Below are 13,065 nucleotides of genomic sequence, written 5' to 3'. Positions count from 1 at the left end.
CACTTACACATATAAATACACATTACCATTATTGTTTTTTTAAGTAATATAGAGCAAAAGTTGCATAAATATTATCGAGGGAGAGCGCAGTGACTTCATCCATGCTTGTTTATGAGACATGAATAAACTATAAAGATAAATACATATGTAAATATGCACATAAGTGTTACACTGAAGTGAGTTAAATCTGTTTTTAAAGGCCTTGTGAACTGAAATCCCACATTGGTCTCTTTCACCTGCACATTATTTATGGCTCAAAATATCTCGAACAATCCCTTCTGTCCTCCCCTCAACAACAGTTTGAGCCATTACAGGATGAACAATTCAGTCATCTACATAAAAACATGTTAATTATGCTAAGTCCACCTTCTTGCCCCTCCAATCAGAGGGCCAGCTGGGAGGCGTGGAGCCGAATCACGGCCCGTTAGCAACCTGATAACCTAATTAAGCACAACAAGGGGCACAGGAGGGGAGCAGGGGGGGCGAGTGATGAAATGCTTGCTTGTGTGCGTGTGTGTGCGCGTGCGCGTGTGTGGCTGCACACGTGTTGTTTGCAAAAAAACAAAAAAGGGAAGCCCATGTACACTCGCAGTTTCTCGTCAGAGCGATTGATGCCAGCTGCCAGTTCACCAGTTTAAAAGCAAATCTTTAATTGATGCTCGCTTAAAGATGTTGAGGATGTTCATGGCTCCACTTTCAGGGGTTAAAAACACAAAACCCCACTCAGTGCACCCATTAAAATGCTGTCCCCATCTGTGTCCATATGTTCTGCAATCAACCCTCACCGCCCGGTCCAACGCTCTGTGCATAAAAACAGTTAAATGCACTCTGAGGAGATGATTTTACGTGGTTTGCTAATTACCACACACACAAAAGCCCTTTTGATGCAATAAAGAGGAACAGAGGGGGCAGATCCACAACTTCTATGGTAAGTGAAGGACTTGGTCGTACTCTGGGTGTTTTTGAATTTTTCAGTGGCAGCCTGGAGGTAAAAACCTGAGAAATGTTTATGTGTGAATAGTTGAGGAGCAAAGAGGGGATTGTGATTTTTCTTTTTCCCTTATTGTCAGCACTATATGAGATACTGGAGGAAGCCAACTGTAGCTAGAATCACAGATTCCATCTCTCACACAGCCTAAGGTTTACTGCAGGAGTTAGTTTAGCTTAAGTTGCAATGTTTCATAATTTTTTTCATCACAAGAACTGAGACAAAAGAGTCACAACTGTTACATGTCAATGTTCAAATTATTCTCTGCAAATGCTCTATATACTTTCGTTTGCTCAAACCTTTTTTATGTGCTTGTTGAAAACCAGCTTATAAGGAAACTTGTGTGAATCACCTGTACTTGGTCCAGTGCACGCATGCGTCTGCCTGAGTGTTTGACTTTGAATGCAGCCCTCTTTCTCTGCACCGTCGCAGTCAAATATGCCGTTTTCAACCGTGGGTGTTTGGAAATTGAGTGAAAACGATGTCACATTAATGATTTAAAGTCGGTAATAGGATGTGCTGTGACGCTGAGCCGCCAGCTAAGCTGAGTTTAAGGCTCTGGCGTTAATGTATTCATGAGGAGGAGGGATTATACAGAAACAAGAGCAGCTAGAGAGCTGAGTGCAGCAGAGCAGCCAGGGCCAACAGGCCTGCTAGATATTATATATAAATACACTGATAGTGTGTGAATTTCATAAGGTAGGACAACACGCATGCACAATATTGTAGAGCTGCAGAGTGGAATTAAAAAGAAGACATGATGTTGAATGTTATTTACATTTGTTATAGATTAAACTAATGTTTGTGAATTAGTTTTTAAATTACACAAAGCTGTTTCTATACACTGAAGATAAAATAATTAATCCATACCCATGCTGTAGAATTCTGATGTACTATATAATGAAAATATGGTAATAAATATATACACAAAATATTATGTTTAATTCATTAAATCAGGAAACAACAGTCCTAAAAAATTACACATTATTTCAAACCTGAAACCAAACTATTATCTCAAGTAGATTTTTATCTGGTAGCAGTTTTTATTCTTTCATCAACAATTCTGCCATCCCTGCTAATCCTCTGTTAAAAAATATGAATGTACACACAAACTGCAACATAATTAAACATCAGGAAAAGATGAACATAAAGGTCTTGTGAAATGACTTCAGCAAAGGACTCAGGCAGCAGAATTTTTCGGCTATTTCATCACGCATTCCTCATTTTTCACGTGATGCCAAAAAAAAAGTGAGACAAGGCTCCATGTCGGGTTGTTAATATCAGCTGGATGCTGCAGTAATAGTCCATTGAATAATCCCATATTAGTGAATGTTTGCGCCCATGCCATCACAATGCTGAGATGCAAAATTAAATGTAAATATGCAAGCAGATGGCATATATAATATATATTTTTTATTATCTTGGCAAATAGCCACCCTGTAACAAGTTATCACATGACACCACTGCTCAGTGTTTCTGTCTTTAGAAAAAATGATTTCAATCAGGGCGAAGAGTTGACTCAGCATGAGAACAAACTGCAGCCGGTGACCATGCGTTATCCAGGCCTCCCTAATGGGTATGACTTCCTCTCCGCAACTTCCACTTCCTTCAGTCAGGTCTCAATGAGAAAAGTAATGAGCGTGACACAGCACAAACAATCACAAAGCACCGTCAGTGTTTGAGCGACGGCCCTAATGTGACAGATCTGAGAGCGGCGGTGTGTGAGGGACAGGCGTGGCGCACAGCAGAACAGTGAGGCCCGCGGGCTGATCCCCGATCAAGACTAACAAACTGGCTTGACGCCCCTGACACGTCGCCCCTCTGCTCAGCCGCCACTCTCACACGAAGCACTCGGCGGCGGCAGCAGTTGGCCTACTTTCACCCCCCTTTCCCTGTCTGTCTCCATATAAATGTACGAATTTATTTCTTTGCCTTCATATATTTGGGTGTTTGTGCCAGGATTGTTTGAAGTCTTGAGCTTTCTTCATACGACTTCCTATCTTACTCGTTGTCCCTTTTCTTCACCTTTGACCTCAACAACCCCAGCTGTTAAACTGGAAAAAATACGCACAGTAAAATATGAATACACATCTACAGAGCAACTATCAAGCTCTGAAGACTTCCCATTTTTCTTATTTTATATAACTCTAAGGTAAAAACATTGACGTGTATAAACTGATCAGCTCCAATATTAAAAGCACCTGGTTCTGGGCAGAGGTCAGCATGAAAACATGTAATTTTGGCCATGATCGACAGGTGTGAGAACGCAGAGCGCATCACAGCTTGGGGCTCATGCTGACCCCCGTCCACCACAGCATTAAAACCACCAGGTGGTGTTAATATTGTGGCTGATGGGTGTAACAGTTTGCTAAAAACATGATCGTGATATAACACCTCAGAGTAGAAATGATTGAAATGATCGTCAGATGTTAACGTGTAGGTGGGCGAATCACACAGAGCCACATAACTTTTCACAGCAAACTTGAAAACATGATGTTGTGTGCCGAGCAGCAGTATCAGAGCGAGAGAAAGAAGCCCGTGGGCGCTTTAACGTCATTCCATGAAATATATATTTTTTGAAAGAAGGAAAAAAAAAACTGTAAAACTGTTATTTTCTCTCCCCATCAACACCCTAATGCACACATGCAAATATTATGCTAATGGTATGTTAATTGGTGGAGTAGCTGCAAAGCAGCCCTGCTGTTCAAATGACTGGTGAGAAAATAGGTGGGGTCAGTCGCAAGCTGTAAAAGCAGCTCCAACACAAATAAACAAAACCCTCGGGGATTAACAGAACAAGGGCCAGTGATAAACGGATGAGAAGAGAGACAGGGAATACAACGGGCTGTAAAGCGAGGGGACAAGGGAGTGAGCTCAGGGATATGGAAATAAGAAGACGCAGAGGGACATGGGTAAATTGAATGAGTGAAGGAAGAGAGGTAAGAAGGGTTTATGAAGGAGTATAGAGGATTAAAAGGGGTCACGGCAACGGGAAATAAGAAACAGGACAGAGGTAAAACAAATACGTATAGAGGAGAATTAAAAGGCAAAGGCTGAAAGGAAGAAGTAAATAAAAGGATAAAGCACCATGTAGTGTGTAAGGAATTAAAAATGAGAATATAAACGAAAGGATGATTTGTATGTAGAGGGAAAAAGTTAAGCAAACGGGCAAAGTACAGTTTTTTTCAGCAAAGTTTTCATAAGTAAAATGAATAAGGAACCTGAAGTCTGAAGATATGTTGGCATCTGCTGGCATCAGACCTGTCTGCTGGACTGTGATGTCTCACTATAACCATCTGCAGTGTCCTTATAGGAAGATGGACATCCCAAATGTCAATCTGCAGGAAACTAGTCAATCACAGTATTACACAGTATACTAGTCAACCTCGTACCATTGACCATCTTGTCGGCACTTTGTGAGCCTAAAGACATAAAGGCCAATGCCCTGTGTCCATCAGCAGACACGTGTCATGTTTGTACAAAGACATAAAAGAAAAAACAAGATCAAAAATAAGCGTTGGGAAACATTTATCAAGAGATTCATGAAGTTTGTTTTCTACCAGAAATACACATTCGCTGTCTCTATGTATCGGCTGTCACAAGATATAATTGTTTGGAGTATTGAGAGTTGTGGAATATTACAGCACCAACAGCCTAAACAAGTGAAGCACCCTATCATTTTCTTCCGAATCTGTCAGGGGTTTTGTAGCACCAGGCCTCGAGTGTCTTTAGTCTTTTCCTGTGTGTAGCGTATTGTGTAAAAGCTCAGTGGGCCCTGGCAGGAACAGCGCTATTTGGAAACTGTCAGTGTCCACTCCATGCCAACCAGCCACAAGATACTCCCCCCCCCACCCCCCCTCTTGAAAAACATCCCCTCTGGAACCCCAGTGGCTGCCAGTTTCTCAGACAGCCCACCGCTGACCCCTTCAGGCCAGGAAACTGTCATCCAGCCAAGGAGCCAAAGAGCCCAGGGGCCTCAATTCCCCCCCCAGACTTTAAGATGGTCGTGTTGGCTGCTTATTTCAAAAGGCAGAGAGACACAGAAATTCAATGAGGGAGAGAGATAGAGTCCTCGAGTTTGCATTTTTAATTTAATCGCCTCGTCACATCACTTTGCTCCAAGATTAAAAGGCCCACTTACTCCTCTCTTTGCTTTGGACTCTATTTTTTAATATGGCAAGGATTTCCCCGGCATGCATGCTCTCCAGACAGGAATCCAGACGCCACGAGCCATTCAGCAGACAGCCATGTGTCCTGACAGTTGACTTTGAATCAGAGTTGATATTAACTCAATTTTACCAGCTTAGTGGTTTTTTTCTTCTCACATTTTATTTTTTATTTTTCAAAGAGGTTGCAAAAGGTTGTGGGAAAGACACGCTGCCCTCTTGGTTGTCGTCACATATTTGTCCCCCCCCTGCTTTTGTGTCCCCTCTCATTGTGACCAAATATGACCAGCTGGCTCTGTCTCCCTGCCTCTGGGCACGGCGTGTGGAATTGTTAAGACTTTTCGATTGGGACAAATCCAGGACAATCCAGCCAGGGTGGGGTAGAGAGAGGGAGAAAAAAAAAAACACAGAGGGAAGAGCAACAGGAAGAGATAGTGGAGGGATTGTCGGTTTAAAGTTTCAACCTTGGACAGATGTTACATCACAAGGGTCAGAGGGATTTCCTGGGTGGAGGTGTCCTAATGGCACAGTGTTAATATGAATTCATGGACGACCCATTAGCACCCTGCACTCACCCACCTCCTGCTCTTCTTCAGTCCCATCGTAATGGGCCTGGCTCTGGACACTAGTCTGTCTGTAGCGGATAGAACAGGGATTTATTCTGATGTTCAGAGGGATTACACCCTCAGTGAGCTGTGTATTATGAGTAGATTTAGGCCCATAACTCCCGAAGATAAGGGAGATTGGGGCGATTGTTTAAACGGCATGTGTTAGCCATGATTGCAGCGACACGAGGCCTGCGGTGTGTCAATAAAATGTTCAGAGCAGTGATGTTCATTGAAATTCCAGCCCAATCTCATTCACAATACGAGCGTTGTGAAATGCTTTAAATGAATTCAGATGAATGCTTTATGTAACTGAAATGCTTTTTGGATAATGACAAGCTTTTGGTTGCATTAATCAAAAGGTAAATTCCAACAATTATGCACAATGGGTGGAATTTATTTTCACATCATCGCGTTGCTGGAGTTGCGTTCCAGCCATTTTATAAAGGAAAAATTATTACAAATTAAAAGACTGTACAAGCTGCTACAAGCACGTATTCTGGTTCTTTATTAGAGGGGGGGGAAAAAAGTTGTTTGAAAGATTAATAATGCTTTTTCCACAATGGATCCGTGGAACGTTAGCATTTGTGAGCCTTACTGAATTACAGGATCTGAATGAAAGAGCATGAAAAGTTGAGTCAGTCTGACCCAAACTCTGGCTGAATCTATTCACCTTCACAAGAGATGTAACTAAAGCTTTTTGTGCTGAAAAATGTGATCACAAATCTGCAGCAACCATTGGGAGCCAGAGAACATTGCGAAACATCCAGTTCTCCAGATGTCCCTGTGAGTCCCGGACATAAATGTGGAACTTCGACATGCTGCTGCTCCACAGATGTGAGAGTTCTGGTATTGTGGTCTGGACCCAGTGTGGCTGAGCAGCCCTGTGGTGAGGCTCTTTACAAGGCCTCAGGGACAAGTGAGAGACCACACTGACCACAAAACACAGCTTCATAAAGACTTGACTTCAGCAGAGACCGCTTAGTGTGCCAAGCCAAGCCCTGGAGGTCTGTGGGATAACTTCTCTGACAACAATAAAGTCACAGGCTAACACAGCTGAGCTTCTTATTCTGACATTAGTCTGTGATGCTCTTGTCAGGGTTTGTACTGATTCTTGAAGTTGGATTAGAGAGATTTTATGATTTTATTCTTTCCTTATTGAGATCTCTGCATTTTCACCAACACAGTTGTTGTCCTCAGTGGGAAATTCTCACCCCACATTGGAGGTGATGAATCAGAACTTATTGTGCAAAATCCAAAACTCAAACAGCTTTCATTATGGATGGATTACTGAGAGAGCCTACCAGGCACCGGCCCAGAGTGGTGGGGGGGCAGTGCATCACAGTTGTTGTATGGGGTGACTGTTAATATTTATTGCTTAAAAGCCACAGGTCGCACTAAAAAAACACACTATGACTACAAAAGACAAAATTACCAAAAAAGGACTGAAAAGAGAAAAATGACCACAGCATATGGGATAAAATGACCCAAAATTACAAATAAAAGGCGGAAAAAATGTCCAAATAAATAAAAGAAAGATCAAGACGGAAAAAAAAAAAACATGACAAAAACCCATATCCAAAAAAAGACAAAATCACCAAAACAATAAACACAAATAGACCAAAAATGAAATGAAAATATACAAAATAACAGAAAGAGGCAGAAATGACCAGGCAAAAATCAGCCCATACCAGAGAGACACACTCTCATCCCAAAGAGGAATGAACACAAAATGACCACAGACAGAGAACAACTTGATGTGGTTCTGTAGCTCTTTTAGCTGTCTGTGCCGAGGGGCCCATTTTCTCCCAATCTGTCCATGTCTCTCCTAAACAACAGCAAGTGAGTCGTCCTTTCTGAGAAACTCATGAGAGATAATGATCTGTGGACATTTCTGTGCTCGATTAGCATCAACCGAATGTTGTATGTTGGGCAGTAGATGTACTGTAATACACAGAACATCCTGGGCAGCCTGTAAAGGCACTTAGTACATCTCCTGTATTATCCATCAGTGTCTGAAAAAGAATATACTGCTGCATATAAAGCTGTTCTATAGCCTGCTTTGGTAGCTTTGTGTGGAAGCAGGACATTTCTTTCATAAAGGATTAATTATGATGACAGTAAACACGGTTTTCAGAAGCACATTTTTCTTATCAAAGGAACATAAAGAAGCAGGAATTTCAGCTGGGATTTTTCAAACTTCAGCACAGTTTAATTTACTGAGTAGACCTGGGAAAGTTTTGGATGCTCGCAAAAAAAGTCTGTTTTGTTTCCCCTGCAGGGGAAATAGCTGAAGAGTTCTCTGCAAAACTGTGAAAGAAAGTTCAAATAATTTGGATTTTGTCCAGTGCTCTTTAAAATGACTCAGGTCTTGCAAACAGTACATTCAAGTGAATTCTGGTGGCGATGTGGATTGTGATTTGGGAGAACTGGCAACAAAATATTGAGGAAAAAGCCAAAGCATCTTCTACAAGCCGCTATGGCTTTTGGTTTTATATCGTCATAAAATTAAAATGTTGTTGTTTTGACAATGATGTTGCTGCCACCACGACAAATACAAAGGTGCTTAAACGGATCCAATCTTATCTTATCTTATTGTAACTACTGGCTTCTAAATTTAAAATGTGCCATACTTTAAAGTCATCAACAAGAACAGTATTTAATGAATTCTGTATTAATGAGTAATAAATTATTAATAGATGATTGACGCCTCTAAAGGACCAACTGACCATTTAATGAGCTGCAGAGCATCGTCACTCGTGACCGTTATTAATGACATACTAACATTTATACACACTTTACACTTCATTATTAGATGTTAGCATATAATAAAAAGGGCCTGTGTTTGAGTGGAACGTCAGTCAGCCTGGAAACGAAGCAGCGGTCCAGTGAGCTTTTCCCTTCAGTATTGTGTCAAGCTGTCAATTTACAGACAGAAGTGTGCTGGCTCTAAAATGTTCCAATAAATAAACATTACTGTGCAAGAGGACAGATCTTTCTCTGTGTGTGTGTGTGTGTGTGTGTGTGTGTTGCCAGATCTACAGCCTACATTCAGACAGCGACAGACAGACATTATGTAGCTGTGTCACACACAGAGAGAGGAAGAGAGGAGCAGGGAGAGCTTGTTATTCAGCTTATGGATGATGTTCTGTTTAAATGACATCTCTTCAGCTCTGTAAAAACAACTTTAAAGCCCTCTGATTTTTTTTTTAATCATGCAACATATTTCATCAAAGTTCTTCCAAAAATAAATGAACATGTTCAGAGTCCTTGCAGAAATTGAGCTGGACATGGACCAACGGACAGGAAGTCCACTAATCCCCTCTTACCAGAGGTCAGAGGGTAACTTCCTGTTTATGATGTTGAAGGGGAAACTTGACAAATGAAAAATATGATTTTGTCTTAGTGGGGTTTTTTTGTGACACTAGTTTCAGTGATTTTTTTTTTTATGTGTGCTTTTATCTCCCTCAGCTACACACACTCCCAGAAATGCCCCAGACGGGTGTAATTGGTGTGTAGGGCTGCTGTATAATAACAGTAATTACCAGAAACAACTTGTTGCATGAAAACAGTCACGCGTGTCATTTTATGTTTGAATGCGGCGGTCAGATGTCGGTGGAACTTTGGGTAACAGCACTTTGCAACTCATTTTTAACACATTAAAGCTTATTGTTTTCAGTCATGCTGCGGTTCCTGCTGAACTCTTCACACGCTGGTGTGAAATGAACTTCTGAGTGTTTTTACTAGAAAGATGGGTCAGCAGCCCCCTTTGATAATGATAATGCACAACACATGCAAGCAGACGGATACACAAGCAGAGGACAACAACCGTGTGTGGAAAAGCACTTGTCAACAGAGAGGTGCGCGCACGCACAGACACGCACACGCACACACATACACAACCCGTTCATCATGTCAGTTGTGCCCTTTGAAGTCCTCAAATATCATGAAGCATTTACAATCTAATTACGTGCGTTTTTTCCTCTCTTTTACGCTCTCGCCCCCCCAGCCCCCCTCATCCCAGCTGTAAGTGGAGGGAGGGGGAACAAAACACAAAAAAAACAAAAAAAAAAAAAAAAACAGGAAAGACAGACGAGTGCACAGAGAGAAACAAACAGGCAGGAAGGGACAGAGGAAGAGGAGGAGGCGGATGTGTGTTGACAGCTGGTATGTCTGCCACTTCGTGGGTCATTAGGAATGAGATGCCCATACCCCAGCTCTGGGAAGCCGATTTAGAAGCTGCAAGGCGGTTTGAACCAGGACCAAGACAAATCACTTAGACCAAACCTGTCCACTGAAGCCCACCAGGGTGAGGGACAAGAAGCCTCTGGCCTCCCCTTGAAGGATCTTCCCCAGCATTTCAATTTGACTGTGTGAATTTATGTGCAAATAAAAAAAAAGCAACCCCAGGCCGTAAGGCCTCTCCAGCCATATCTGTCTTCTCGGTAAATAAATCTCAAACTGTCTCTTCACCAAGAGCCATAAAGAAAATATTAAACCAAAGACAAACTCTCACTCAGAGCGAACAAATTAGTAAAAGGCAATCTGGGGAACAAGCTGTAAGTGTTGTGTGTGTGTGTAAGGACAACTGCTCCTGTGTGTGAATGCGTGTGTCTGCTGTCGTTGCTCAAACAGTTCGAAGTGATACAGTTTTATTTGCGATCGTATGTGTGTGTCAGTATAACAAGAACATAATCTATAGGAGGGTGCAAGGTGTGTGTCTGTGTATGTGGGCGGGCGACGGCTTGTGCCTCGAGTTTGTGTATGTGTTTTTTTTTTCTGTGAATGCTAAGAAGGGAAAGAAAATACATATAAAGAGAGTGTGTGTGCGTGCGTGTGTGTGTGTGTGTGTGTGTGTGTGGCTATGGGGGGATCATATGCATCGCATGTGTCCCCATTTCTGCACGGTGCTTGTTTCTTCCCTGTTTCCACCCTCTGCAAATCTCGGTGGCAGCAGCGGCAGTGACATTTGGGAGCAATTTTGAAGTGCGCCCGCAAAGGTTGTCAAGGGATTAATCTCATCTCATGCTGGGGCGCAGAAAAAAACCTCTTCCTCCAAGAATTAAACACAATTTACCCATCAAGACAAGTCTTTCAGGATGGGAGACAAGCATAAATAATATCTCCTCGGTCCAGATTCGCTAATTTACAAGCTTAGCATCTCCAAATGTTATTTGCGGGAATGACGAGGTTACCAGAAGGCGCTGTAGGGAATGATTTGTTATCCGGGCAAGCAGCAGCTGCAGCAAAAGCGCATGTTGGAGTGCTTGGATAGAAAGAGAGACATACCTGACACCCACTGCCTCACCCCTCCTTCCCCTCTCCACCCCCTCCGCTGCCACTACAACACCCGGGACTGCACACACCTCAGGCTGGCAGATAGTGAACTTGGCACCTCTAAAGCTAATGTTCTTTTCCACTCCTCTCATTCTCATTTGCTTTTGGTCTCCTCTTTCTCCCTCTCTTTTGCCGTTTATTTTTCTCTGTTTTCCCTGCGTTTCTCTCCCTCTGTATCACTCTTTCTCTCCCACTTGCTCTTGAGGCTCGAAACATCAAATAGAACATTTGGGCAACCGTTGTCATCTTGGCAAGTGTTAAAGTAGCTCTCGTCTGCAATAAAAAAAAAAAAGACAGAGAAGGAAGTTAGTTTTTTTAGATATTCAGCCTCTCTCAACATATCAGTCAAAGTGAATACAGATGTCTCTATGCCACGTCCAAAAATATGTTCATCTCTTCTAAAGATCTATATCGGCATCCTTGCTCGGTCACTGTCAATCACGAGCAGCCTGGGTTCTCTGGCCAACTTTAGCAAAAATTTTCCGCGATTAACTTTGTAAATAACCAGGTGCCTCATGAATTTGGATGCTGCACCTTTTCTAAGCTGACAAGGAGCTAACACCCTCAATCTGACGTCGCTGTTGTGAGAGATGGATCACTCGCTCCGTGTGCGCCTTTGTGCATGCGTGTAGGTGTGCATGTGTGAGTGTGTGTGCATAAGGGAGAGTATTTTGATCTGTGCTGGCTGTTTATCTTGCTAAAACAGGAGTCTCCCGTCACTCCAGCCCCTTTCTGATCCTGACAGATGAGTTCAACCCCAGCCTGCAGCCTCCGAGGGGAAGAGAGGAGAGGAGCAAGAGAAAAGGAAAGAAGAGGAGGAGGAGGAGGAGGAGGGGGAGGTGGGGGGTGTTTAGAGAAAGAAACAGATGGATATAGGAAAACAGAAATAGGAGAGAAAGTGAGCGAAAGAAAGAAACACACATAGAGGTGGAGAAAGGGAAGAAGAGAGACGGAACAGGAGAAGAGTGGAGGAGAAAAGAGAGGGCGCTTAGCTTCACCTGCCAGTCTGTGTTAGCAGGGATGAGCCAGAGTTCCCTGCTTCTGGAAGCTTAGTGTCAAAGGTGCGACTGCAGGGCTGTGTCTGACGTGTGTGTGTGTGTCTGTGTGTATGTGTGAGTACATACTGTATATGCATGTTTGTGTGCGGGCACGAGTCTTCGTGCCCAGTAGGGGTTCCCCCACACATTCCCACTTCTCACCTCTCCACCACTCCTCACATCATTTGTCAGTCTTGCCATTACTCAGGGGTTGGAGGGTTGATAGATGAGCGCGCGTGTGTGTGTGTGTATGTGCGGGTGTGTTGACGGGTAACGTGTCATGCGTCTCGTCAGACATGGATAATACGTCGGTATCTTGTTATTGGGTATATTTAATTTTTTAAAGCCATGTTCATTTTCTTTGGGAAAAAGATCTTTTGTATCTGGAGTTAAAACTGGTCTAAAGTGAAGTTATACTGCTGCACCATCATGCAAAGAAAAACACAACAAGAGGGAGTTTACATATCCTGTACTTCAGCTGTACTGATAAACCATCAGTCTCTACGTTATGAAATATTACATACACCATACTGTACATATACATATCACAGTGCCAGGGATTAAAATTCAGTTACAGACATTACACACATGGGGAAGAAAGGGAAAATATAACAAATATCCAAAACAGGCATCTACTTCATCCCATCAGTAAATGTGCACCACATCACCTCCACAATTGGTCACCTCTGATACACTTGCTCAGATATCTCAACGCTGTAGAAATCAAGCAGCTTTTCAAAATCCCCATCCTAATATATCATGTTTGTTTATGTTGTTCCACCAATGCACTAAAATGAAAACTAAACTTTATGTACTAAATCCATTTGTAAACTCCTTAAGCCATCGATAGCAGCAGAAACAAGCTTTTTACCATTAGACAAGTCAAATTTGTTCACATAAAGGTTTTTGAGATGTCTTCCTGGCCACCTGGC

Source organism: Channa argus, chromosome 21, assembly GCF_033026475.1.
Source record: "Channa argus isolate prfri chromosome 21, Channa argus male v1.0, whole genome shotgun sequence".
Lineage (NCBI taxonomy): Eukaryota > Metazoa > Chordata > Actinopteri > Anabantiformes > Channidae > Channa > Channa argus.
The sequence above is the reverse complement of the archived record's forward strand: the minus strand, read 5'-3'. Positions refer to the sequence as shown.